The sequence below is a fragment of the Stegodyphus dumicola genome, chromosome 11 (genome assembly GCF_044657685.1).
Source record: "Stegodyphus dumicola isolate Sdum_Otavi_A_Nest chromosome 11, ASM4465768v1".
NCBI lineage: Eukaryota > Metazoa > Arthropoda > Arachnida > Araneae > Eresidae > Stegodyphus > Stegodyphus dumicola.
Window position 1 is genome coordinate 100696857 of NC_140778.1, and position 13595 is coordinate 100710451.

A 13595-nucleotide genomic window follows, 5' to 3' on the forward strand; every position below is an offset into this window, starting at 1 on the left:
GTCAGGCGTAGAAAATATATATAAATACCAAAGCGTGAATGAAAGTAATGTTTAATACTCAAATTAAAACTAATTAATTAACAGCTAAAATAAGGCTGACCACATTTCTTTCCATTAGGACAGGGATGGCAAGCCTATGGCATGTGACATGTATTTTGGTGGCATGCCACAGGTACATATTAAATTGCTTTTATTCACTTAATTTCACTTCATTGTTTTACATTCACAACAGGCCACTAGTTAACTCTGATGTTGACTAGGAGTTAACTCTAACCTAGTCAACTCATCAGACTAGCGGCCAGCAAAGAAGGGTTCAGAAATGAACATGGGCACCATGAATAACTAAACGGCAAATATATTCATAAAATATTCTATAGTTTGAAACTAAAGCACAAAGTCTGAAAAAAAGTTTAAAGATGATTTTTTAAAAAGAAATATAACAAGTGGCACACTGGACACCTAAAAATAATAAACTGTAATTTAACTGACATATTAATCAAAAAAAGGTGCCCTGTGGTTATTGCTCTCTGTTTGAGAACTATTGCACTAGCCCTCTCAGCGTTATAGATAGATATAGAATTCCATATGGAAGAATGGCTCTTATATTCATTACACGTGAAAATTTCTGCCAGCTTTGAATGTAATGTAATATATGCGTGTGTTGCAACTTTCCTGGTATCCGATTTTGGTTTGGATGGTATATTGGAAGAAAAGGATTGTTTTCATGTAGTTGGTTATTTCAAAGTTCAACGGCTATCTGCCTAAAGTGAGGGATGCCTTCTTGGAGGATTTTCTAAGGGAAACTGTCTTGTATGCATGTTACACAGGGAAAAACCATGTAGACGCTCATGCAGCCATCCTGTTTGCGTGGAATCGAATCCTAGTCGGAACCACCAGTGTTTAACTATTTTAACACTCGGCTGCTGGTGGCCTTTAAAAGAAAAGGAATCAAGGTACAAGTGGTAGAGTAGTTTTTTAATCATAATCGAGATAATACCATTTATTCATGACATTCTGAGGACCTCTAAAATTTCAGGGCTAAATCCGTAACGCTCAGAAGGCAACAGTTTCAACCTGTTTGACTGAAACTGAATCTGAACTCCAGTCCAGCCTCCTCAATATATCATTGCTTAGGGAAAAGGGCTTGTAACTATTTGTTTACAGCAGTAGTAGTCAACCTGGTCCCTAATGCCCACTAATGGGTATTCCAGCTTTCAAGGCGGGTGGTAACCGGGCAACCAAACGCCCCTAATCGACTAACTGTTGACCAGTCAAGATCAATACAGCAATCAGACTCTCTTACAGGGCATTTGTTTCGGCACACCCGATCTCTTTCACATCTACCTGATCCTGCCTGACCAACACCAGGAGATGAGAAGGACATCTCGCATACAACCACCGTCGAAATCTGTCTCGATGTTAGTTGTCCAGTGTGGCTGCGTCCCCTTTTTTCATGCCTTCCTCAGATTTCTCCCTGGTGAGATTGCTATGTCTCACCAGAGTCACTGGCCTTCATGCTAGCTTAATACAAAATTTATTTTGTTAGATTTCCCTCCTTTCCCAAAAAATGTTTGAGATCTGGTCTCATCCGATGGGCTAATAATTGATTCATACTTCTAGTAAGTTTTCTTTTAATAACCTTTCTTCTTTTTTAGTCCCCATCTCTTAATAATAAACTTCTAAACCTCCTTCTAAAGAACTATCATTAGCTTTATTCTTCTTCCTAAAGTCGGTTAGTGATTAGGAGCTATACCTGTTCAATCTTTAATGAAGTTTCTGGTGCTCCCAACACTTTTACCTGTACCTGTCTTCATCGAGATGGCACCATTACTCTTTTCCACAGTAGCTCTGGCATTACGTGTTTCAGTTGAATTTCTCAACATCTTACCTTTAGGTAAATCGGGATTAATATAATGTTGTCTTTGCCCATATATGCTAACATACTATTACAACTGTTAGCAACTGGTTTCTTCTCTTGCTTCAGAAATAATGTGATATTTCTATCAAGTTGTAATTTTAAATACCCAGCTTTAATAATTTAATATAATTCTTTTATTTTCACTGATCAATGAAGAAGTTTAAATCCTTTCAGATATTAACATAGTACATTTCAAATCAATAACTTCATTAAATTTGGATAGAGATCAAAAGCAATGATAGCTTGAGAAAAATTTATTTTTCCGAAAGAAATGTGTTACAGTTCTGGAACTTTTCACAAAAATACTCGTGCAGCTCTTCTCAGTTTTACAGACTCCAACCAGTAGTTACGCTTCAAATTCCTAAGAACGTTAAACACCATGTAGTGCAGTATCCATCTAAAAGGCGAAGCTCAGTACTCTGAAATAACAACTGAAAAACTAATGCTCTCTTCGGTCTTATATAGTTTTTCCCCGGCTGCCGAGAAATCTTGAGTACCTTCCAATTCTCAAAATTACCGGAAGGCAATATGAGGGCCGGATATGGTTACAGTTACATATAGGATTGAATAATAACATTTTTTATTCCCCGTCCTTACACTGTTACATTTCCAAAAAGTTTCCAGGCTCTCTTTTCCGCGGGAAGACACTAGTGTTGAAACAAAAAATTCCTCGTTGTCATAAATTCATTGAACTTTCTGGAGAATAAGCCTTTGATATGTGGGCGGGTGCTTTTCTTTCCTTAAAAGTCCAGCCAAGGTTTTATTTCCCAAGGAGAGAAAAGCATGCATTCAGAAGTTGGGATCGATTTTTAATGTAATTTTATTATTCAAAAAATGTTTTTCGAGATCAGATTTCTGCTGAAACTGCGATTCCTTTTCATTAAAGAAATGCAGGAGCTTTCTTGGTTAAGGCTCAAGCTAGAGCTATGCCTTATCCCCAAAACTAAGAACTACCGCTGCAATTTAATAAGCTCTGGACTTATCATTGCAATACATTCTTTGAATTTCAAAAGCGCAGACTTTGGATAAATCCAGTTATTCAAATCACTTGTTCTTTTTAGGCGCAGTCAGATGTTAAATCAGTTTCAGCCAAAGCGTACTACAGACCTAAATAAGAAGGCTTCGGCACTTCTCTAATGTAACTGAACAACAATTTCAGCATTTTAATAATAAAATTACATTAAAAATCGATTCTAATTTCTTAATGCGTGCTTTTCTTTCCTTGGAAAACAAATCCTTCGATGGAAGTTGAGACTTTTAAGCAGAGAAAAGCCCCCATCTATATGTCAAAGACTTATTCACAAGAAAGTACCATGAATCTATGACAGCTAGTAAATTTTTCGTGCCAATGCTAGTGTCATCCTATGTTCAGACTATTTGGAACGAAGTAACCAAAGACAGGGGATAAAAATTGTCACTTGTTACCAGAGCTTAAATTGCGGTGGAGCCCGGCTCCGATACTTCTTAGTTTTTGGATTAAATCGTAATTGTAGTCGAAGCGCACCGGAGCTCCAAGTAAGAAGAACCTGGCAGTTCTTAATGTAACTGAACAACAATTTCAACAGAAATTAATAAGTTAAAGTCAAGTACTTTAGAAATTAGATGTCGAAAGTTTTATTTTTAATAATAAAATTCATTCTCACTTCACAATTTTAATTAAAAATTCATTCTCACTTCTAAAAGCATGCCTCTCTTTCTTTGGGAAATAAACATTTGAATGGAGGTAGAGACTTTTAATAGAAAAAACCCCCATCCACATGTCAAAGTCTTATTCTCCATTAAGTATAATGACTGTATAACAGCGCCTAAATTTTTCATTCCAACGCTAGTGTCTCCCAGCGGAAAAGAGCATCTGCAGACTTTTTGGAACAATGGTAATCGAAGACGGAGAACGAAAGTTGTCATTTGTTACTTTTTCCTTTTCTGACCCTCAGATTTGTTGTTTTTCAGTCATTTTTGCTTGACAACTAGAATTATATTGATAATTCATTCATTGATCATGATCAGAAAATGTTAGACTCTTCTTTGTTTTCATAGTCTCATTAGTGATGCTTTAACTATTTTAACATTTTTCATTGGTGTCTCTGGAAAAAGAACGGTCAATTGAAGTCAGTTTTGTATGAAATTATAATTCCAGCCGGAACCCCAAATAAGTTAAAATCCAGTGCTTTATTCTATTATTTAACTATTTATTTAATTATTTACTATTAATAACTTAATTAAATTTTTATTTTCTCTTTACGTTTTGTAAAATTTTAATTTTAACTATTTAATTATTTTAATAATTAATTATTGAATTTTTTAATTATCAATCACTTTATCATATTATTTATTTATTTTTTCTTCTTTCCTCTTTCCCGGTAATCTTCCATAGGCTTGTTACTTTTTATTCAGCTAATCCTCGGATTCTGTGAAAATTTGTTCCCCTGTCATATTCTGCTTGACGGCTAGAATTGCACTGAGAGGAGATCGTGGTCAGAAAATTGGCTCTTCTCTTTTTGTTTTTATGCCCCCACGTCATCCACTAAAATTTTCTCCGTATTTTCTACTCTTTATTTTCGTTAGTGAGGACTTTAACCATTTTAACGTTTTTCATTGGTGTGCTGGAAAAAGAATGATCTTTATTTCTATCATCCCGTGAAGTAGTGTCATAATATTCAGAGCTTAAATTAAGCTGGAGACCGATTGAGCTATTTCTCATTTTATGTGTGAAATTTTAATTCATGCCGAAACCCATGAAAGTCGAGGTCCAGTCCCTTATTTCAATATTTAATTATTTACCATTTATTTGATAACTTGTTAAATTTTTTATGTCTCTTTACGTTTTATTAATTTTTAATAATTATTGTTTAATTATTCTAATCGTTAATTATTTAATTTTAATAATTAATGATTTAATTGTTCGATTATTTTACTAGTCATTTTATATTAGCCCAAAGGGCGTTCGCCCAGAAGGGCTATTAATTTCGTTTTGGCATTTTGCGTCGAAAACTTTAAATGTCCGTTTCACTTTTCAAATTATTGCCACCAAATATTATCGACCTGTGTTACATTTAAAGAAATTAAGTAATGAAGAATCTGAATAAATGTATATATGTTTCTAGTACTGTGATAAAACAACGGTAAGAGCCATGAAATTTTGAATAATGTCCACCGAATATGGGCATCTGGAAGCCCTAAATTGGAATTTGTTTTATTATCGATTTCATATTTTGTAACACTTTATTTTGATTATTTGAATTTTTGATTAACAAACTCAACGATTTCATTGCAAGCAATAGCAAAACTGAACGAAAAAAAAAAAAAAAAATTATCTCCCGCACGCATGACTGTGTATCGGAAATTATAAAGATCTGCTCATTTTAAAATTATTTTTCGATATTGCTGTTGAATTGAATTTTATGGTTTAAGTGCAAAAACCATGATGTTTAATAAATAAAGGTAACGCACAAAAAGTTTAAAAAAAGCCTCTTTGAGCGTAATGTAAAATCTGAAAGATTTTAGATTCTTTTTTATTTATTTATTTTTGTTCTTATTTCTTGTCAGTCTTCGATGGGGCTTTAATTATTTGTTTAATTACTTTACTAGTCATTTAATTTATTTTTGTTCTTCTTTACTAGCAGGCTTCCATAGGGCACTGGCACTTCTAATTTTAGAAATTCAGCCCTGGGCGCAATAAATTTTAGTTTCTTATTAATTTATCGATATTTCTTCTATATTTTTCGTTAATTTAAACGATATAAATAGGTATTAATATAGTATATTTTTAAGGTTCGGTCTTCTTGATAATGACCAGTATGATTGTTGATTGATCGGAGATACCGATCACCATTCTTTCAGTTGCCCAAATACCGCCAACCATCATCTGCACAAACCTGATCATGCAAATATAACATCATAGGCAAACAATACATTTAGAAATGCTCTTGCACTAAAATGTATAACCAGAATGCACTAGCACGGCCAGTTCTATTTCCAGCATTCTGCACTAATCATTTCACAGTCTTTCAAAACTCAAACGTTTGCTTCCTTTTTTAACTCCAAAGTTAAAATCTTTGCCTCAGAAATGTTTCCTCCTTTACTAGCTGTCGAATCGCCCAGACGGTATACTGGTTAGGGGAGCTCACTACGGTACCGAAGGACCCGGGTTCGAATGCTGGAGAAGACATGGATTTATAGTGTAATGTATAGCGTTGGTGCAGCATGGCGGCACTCCAAATATGCCGAAAGTCCTCTCGTGTGGATTGGTGGGAGTGGAAAGGGGTTGGAGGATTCTCCTCCGGTGTGCTCTCTCAAAATTGGATGTGGGAAATAGAAGTCCAGCCTCTCTTTGGAGCAGGCTCTGGCAACTATTGTTCCATGTAATATGGACAGAACAACAACAACTAGCTGTGAAGTTCGCGCCAAATCAGCTTGCACCAATTCAAGGATGTTGTATAGTGTCAGCTAACTCACGAGAAAAAATTCTTCTGCATTTCTTAGTCTCTTATCTGAAAATTAACAAAAACGATCCTATAAAGACACGCTTTCAGTCAAACAGTAGTTCTCATTGCAATGCCAGCTCAAAAGTCTTGGATTTGCATTCTTATTTTCCGTCTCTTTAACTGAACTTTGCTTTGTATATGATCCTGCTATAACCTTGCTGTTGAAAAAGAGCAACCAATTAGGCCCCAAATCTCCTCTTTTCTTTTTCGCCACGTTCTGGGGTTGGAAAACACGAAACGATGAGTATCTCTCAAAGGTAACAATCCAAGGCCACACTTAGTCCCTATGAGTCTATCTCGTTGCTGATGCCTGACGACACTTTTCAGATCGACGAGTCTGTCTCGGGGGAAACAGTGGAGCTGTTAAATGACTTCATGCAAAAAGTTACCAACAATATCACTCTCTTGTTCTTTCCCTTTCCTTTAGATTTCTGTTAGTAATTCTGTCCAATTACCACTTCATTACTATTTAATCTTTTACTGTACAATATCCAATAGGTTCCACTACCGTAATTTCATTTAGCATTATTTAGGGTGACAACCATTTTTTTTTAAAAAGCTGTGTGTATTCCTGCAGTTATATACCCTCTTATTTGCATTGTTTCATTCACTGGACTTTATATGTGAGATTTTTACTGCTATTATCTTTTGTCATTTTTAGGATATTTTCCAGCTGTGCGATTGAATTATGTTGCACATAACATTACACTCTTAAATTTATTGCATCTGCGTTTATTAAAATTCAATAAAATATTCACTGAATTTATCTGTTTGTGTCATTGTAAATGTATTGTCTTCACTGTGTAATATCTGCCCAGTTCGTAAAATGTAATCATTGCTGTGCCTTATTCACTGAGTTTCTCCGTTTTATATTTGAATTTTGTTTCAAATATATAAAAATAACCTAACCTCCTCACCACTTTGTATTTATGTAGCTGCTCTGCTATATGTTCACACGTATTCAGTTTATGTAACTGCTTTATTTATAATTTGCTTTATTCATTTTAATTTTTTTATTCGCTGTATTGATTTATTTCCGTTGTATTTGATTTTCTATATCGTATTTGCCCTTTTGGATCACTAACTTTTAGATAAATTTTAGATTATTAATTTTAATCATTTTTATGTTAAAATCTTGTTTAATCCCCTCTCCGACATTCAAGAGCTGGAATCTAGTTTGCAAACACTCTATTCTAAGCATGTGTATCCCAAACAGTCTGTAAACAGGACGTTACAGACAGTTACCAGCAGTGGAAAACCCACTGCCGATTAAAATTCTGTAAATATGGCGGATAGTGGAGTACTTCCCAGCTCTCATCCGAGTGAACAAATGAACCATAGGTTGCGCTTAATGCACCACAGATTGTCCTTTAAATGCATAAAATACTGGATTCTGCAGAAAGTGTTGCCTCTTCTTTTACAATGCTGATGGCAAATTAAAATCCAAAATGAGTAGTAATACGGTCTAGCCTTGAAGTACCATATGCGCTAGGACAAGGCAATCGCACAGGACAGGACAGAGGTGATGTGGTAAGAAGTAGGAGACACACCGTAACTTCATAGAATCATTTTAAATTTTAATTTTGCTGGGGTTCTGATGAATCACTTTACTGTGACTCTAATGACTTTCGTAGTGACTCATAATGTCCCTTGCTTGATTGGTGTTTTAGATATGGCTCACACAGTCTGGCTCACATTGCATTCAACCTAATGGCATGGCGTTGCATAGCCTCTGTTTCACACTCACTGAACTCATTTGAAAAATATTTTGAGGTGGCAGTTTTTTTGGACGGTTCGAAAATGACCATTCATACTGCTTCTGCTGTATTTTTTGAAAGTTTTTGTTTTTCTTTTTAACTTTTTAACGTTTGGTGTGTTACCTTTATTTATTAAATATCATATTCTTCGCACTTAAACCATAAAATTCAGTTCAACAGCAATATTGCAAAATAATTTTAAAATGAGTATATCTTAAGAATTTCCGATACACAGTTCCGCGCGCTGGAGATAAAAAGGTTTTTACTCCTCCGTAGAGTCTGCCATTGCTCGCTTTTAAATCGTTGAGTGTGTTAATAAATTAAAGTTTTACAAAATATGAAATCGATAATAAACCATATTCCAAATTTGGGCTTCCACATGCCTATATTCGCAGTAGGATTACGTTATTCAAAATTCGATGGCTCTAGGTACCGTTGTTTTACGACAGTGCGAGAAACATGCATACATTTATGCAGATTTTTCTTTATTTAATTTCTTTAAATACAGGACGATAATATTCGGTGGCAACAAATTGAAAAGTGAATTGGACATTTATAGCGAACAAACGCAAAATGCCAAAATGAAAATAATAGTCCTTCATAGCAAATTGCCCCTTTGGACTAATAATACTATTATCGTTACATTAAAACATTAGATTAGTTGTATCGTGGCTCTGGAGTCATATATACTCAAACCTGTTACAGTTTTTGAATTCAATTCAAAACGTGACATAAATCTCATTCCTTGATTTGCTGAAATTTAAAATTTGTGAATATTTGCTATTTCTAAAACTTATCTAATTTTAACCTTGTGGTAGCAAAGAATAGACTATTTACATTGCACTCCAATATTTTAAGTATTTTTCTAATTTAAGGGGACTCATATACCTTAAAACCTATAAGATCTTCGAATATGTGACTGTTGCAAGAATTGGGTACGTATTTATTTTAAAAGCAATTGCTTCGAACTTTTCACAGCTGACTACATAATATAACTGCTTTCTTAAATAGTAATCAGAATAGTCATTTGTGTTGCCACAAATATTTCTGAAATAGTCATTTGTGTTGCCACAAATATTTTTATAATTTAATCCGCTTTGTGACAAAAGTTTTCGTCATGTTTCCACCTTGCGCGCACAATTTAGAACATTCTGTTGCATAATTTAATTCCATATTTAATATATAGATTTTATACCATTTGGAAACTACCGTGAACCAAAAATTCTAAGAATTTCATGATAAATTTTTATTTTATTTGGAGTTGAGTTTATAAAATGTATTTTATTAAAAAATTCTGTAATATTTTCGTGCAGAAAATTTTTTAATATTAAAATATTCATCAGATTTTTGGTTCAATTAGAAAATAGTGCCCATATAAAGAATTCCATCAAATTTCAACTATGTACCATTAGCCATTTTTAAAATATCATGCGGGCAAGGTGGAAACATGACGAAAACTTTTGTCACAAAGCGGATTAAATTACAAAACTATTTGTGTGCAACACAAACATTTTGTTTTCTAGTTTCCAAAGAAGCTATATTATGTAATCAGTTGTAAAAAGTTGGAAGTAATTGCTTTAAAAATAAATAAAATATCCCAATTCTTGCAACAGTCACGTATTCGAAGATCATGAGGGATTTAAGGTGTATGAGCCCCCTTAAGGGAGGCTTTTCAGAGACACCTCTTTCTAGTAGTAAAGCCTGAGAAAGGATTATTTTGATTAATAATAAAGTTACTATTCCATCAAAGTGACGGATTTTTATGCTTGGTTTAAATAGAAATGGTGTCCATTATTCGTCTGCAGTCTTAGCGATGATGAGTCCTAGTGATTTACTTTTCCAGCACGGACCTTCTATTTAAATCTGTATTCTGCACTATGAAAGGTGAAGCATTTGGATTCGATAACTGTTGAATCAAGACCAATTATACTACGATAGTAATTCTTAAACTTACTAAAGTCAGGGAGCATTTAAAAAGCTTGCAAATAATTGAAGGCTCACTATATACCGTCATTCCGGTGGTGACGACTATACGCAAATTTTTGAGAAATATGTTAGACTAATAAAGTCAAATATTACAGAAAAATTATGGTAAAAATATAATGAAACTTACCTTAAATTTATTCATTGCTATGTTGATGAGAAACGTAAGCCTAATGTGGCCAGCGATTTTCTCAGTTTCCTCTTTTGAAAGGTACTCTCAAAACTATCCTTGTCAGTGCATTGAAGAATTTCTTTCCTTTAAGGCTTAATTGTGGGAAAGGTAGAAAATTCTAATTCACATAAATATTATGTTGAATACTGTAGCAAAATGTTTAAAGCCTTTCATGGTCGTGGAGGCACATACATGCCATCTTTTACGAGACCCAGCAGGAAAAAATATCCTGGGTGAGATCTGAATGATCGTGGTGGTAAAGGCAAGAGTCCATTGTCTGCGGTAGATACCTGACCAATCCACTGTTGTAGTAATGAGTTATTGAAGTCGCTCTGCATTTCAGTAACATAGTCATAAAAACGTAGTCTGCACCATCGAGCTGCAGAAAGCTGGGCGTATCCTCCTGTAGCTGCGGCAGGGGCCGTAATTTGAGCACATCGAGGTACACTCCTCCCATCTCAGTGGTTTCAAATAAAAGAACAAACAGTAGATTGTTTCATGGGATATTACACAAAACACATTAACCTTAGCGGAATCACCGGCGCATGTAGATGTTCAGTAATCACCCCCAGAGCTTAATTTCTAAAATTAGAAGTGCTGGAACCCTATGGAAGCAAGGAAAGAAAAAAATAAATAGTTAAAAATTAAAATAATTAATAAATATTACATTTATATTAATTAATTAATTAATTAATAAAATTTAAATTAAGAATTAACAATAAATAATTCAATTACAAATAATTAAACAATAAATAAATTAATAATAAATTAAATTTAAATTAAGAAAAATGTAAAGAGATAAAGAGAAATCGAATAAATTATTAAATTAATTTTCAGTAGTTAAATAGAAAATAAAAAGGATCGGACCTTATCTTACTTGGGGCATCGGCTAGAATTACAATTCCACTTAGATGCTAAGAAGCAGCTCAACCGATCTCCGTCTCAGTTTAAGGCCTGATTATACGTATAACCTTTTCCCGTGAGCTACAGGGGCGAATTTCGAACGTATTATGGCCATTTAGTCACTTATTTTAAATCAAAGGAACAAAAAAAAAAAAAATCGACAAGGTCTTGCATTTCCTAATCCATATTAAGGAGTAAATTTTAAATCTCCATAGTTTACTGAAATTTCTTGAGACACATTTAAAGTAGTAAAAGTGCGAGAAAAAAAAATAAATAAATAATAAATAAATAAATAAATAAATAAAAAATTAAAAAAAATAATCGACAAGGTCTTGCATTTCCTAATCCATATTAAGGAGTAAATTTTAAATCTCCATAGTTCACTGAAATTTCTTGAGACACATTTAAAGTAGTGAAAGTGCGGGACGTATATATCCCAACCCCCTGGAAAAGGCGTATAATGTACTATTTCAAGGGATGTCATGTACTACTCTTTTTTTGCAGCACACCAAGGAAAAAAGATAAAACTATTAAAGCTCCACTAAGGATAATAGTGAGATTTCTGGAAACAGTATGAGGAAATGGAAAGAAATTTAACGGAAACGTGTAGCTTAGAAAATAAAGAGGAAAGAGTTCAAGGCCTTTCTGGGCGCGATGCTCTGTCGATAAAATTCTAGCCGTCAAGCAGAAATCAAGTGACAGCAGTGGTCTCCCCCCCCGTTTGGTTACATCATTGAGAAAGTCTACAGGAGCTCTGCAATAGGAAGTCATTAGCGTGGAACGTGCACGACCAGGGTATCACTTTTAGTCCTTTGAGGAGTACAAAATTTGCCCGCTCTCATAAATGCATTGCATACCTTAGAAAATTAAGCCTTTTACATATGGTTAGTGGCTTTTCTCTCCTTAAAAGTCTTAACCTCTATGCAAGGTTTGAGTGCGAGGGAAAGACAGGCTTGCATTCAGGGGTTAAAATTGATTTTTAAGGCATGTTTTAAGGTGGGCTCTGGTGCAATTTAAGCTCTGAATAACCTAAATTCTTACATTATGTTTATTTACGAATCCATAAATGTGAGAAGTTTATTCATCACTGAATACTACCATTTTCGAATATTCGTCATCCTCCATGCGCGTCAGAAGTGTCTCATAGGAAGATAATTGACGTAGTAGATCTTCGGATATCAGATGTTGTACCAATTGTAAACGATATGGTTTCATTAGCAAATGCCTCCTAAGAACAATCCACAGTTTTCTGGCTACTCCCTGTTCGCGTTCAGCTTGATATGTCGATTTTTGAGTGCTTTTCACGCAGCTGGCTTCAATACGCTGGACTACGTCTTCTCTTACTGAAGAAAGACCTGTTGATTTCCCTTTAGAAATGCAGCCAGCTTCTTGAAATTTTGCAGTGTAATGACAGATTGCTTTATGATCTGGCACAGTCTTTCCGTATTTTGTTCGGAACTGGCGCTAAACCGTGACAGTAGACTTGTTAATATGAACCTCAAGTACACAAAACTCTCTTTTTGGTGTTGCGTCTCCATTTTACGAAGAGGTTGTTTTTCTGCTCGTATTGTTTTCGCAGAAATGCTGATGACGATGGACTTCCACCGCAATCTATTGGCATAGTACACCCATGAACATTTTGCATAGCACACCCATGAAAATAAGTCATTCATTTTGGTTTATTGATGGTCAACCCAAGGCTTTTTTACAAACACTTACTTAGGCTTTTTTACAAAGCGATGTATGGTGTTCAACGTACTGAACTAAATCACTGTTCAAAAAAACATGTAGAGTCGTTCAAATACACATTCGCTATGCGTGTTTGCGAAAATTATCTACAGCCTGACTGCTGGACAATACATGGCTGGGTTTGGGCTACTGCAGAAAAATGAGCTCCCAGTCCTTTGGTATCATGTGATTATGACATCATTTGTGTTTTATTGGCGAAATGCTTATTTATTCTTTTTCGTTGCTCTGAGTTTAAGAAAAACCTTAGAGCAGTGAAATAAGAAATGTTTCGACTTCTGTCTCTTTATTAATACTAATAGGAGAATAAATAGTATTATTAAACCAATCAATTGAGTATCACTTGAGTAAATGATTTATTATTATGATATTAATGAGATATCGAAAAGATTTATCATGTTTCTTGCATAAATAGTCATATGTATGTGATTTTATGTGATAGTTCAGTATCATCGTAGAATAAATGTCCGTGTCCTAAAATTCTAATATTCTCGTATCTTCGGATCCAACATCACAGAGAGTTTGAAGTTTATGAAAAGAGGCTTGCTTTTTTGGGGGGGGAACTCGCTGTTAATTAAAATTGTAAATAATAGCAAAATAAAAAATTATGACTCCTTTTATACACTAGAACA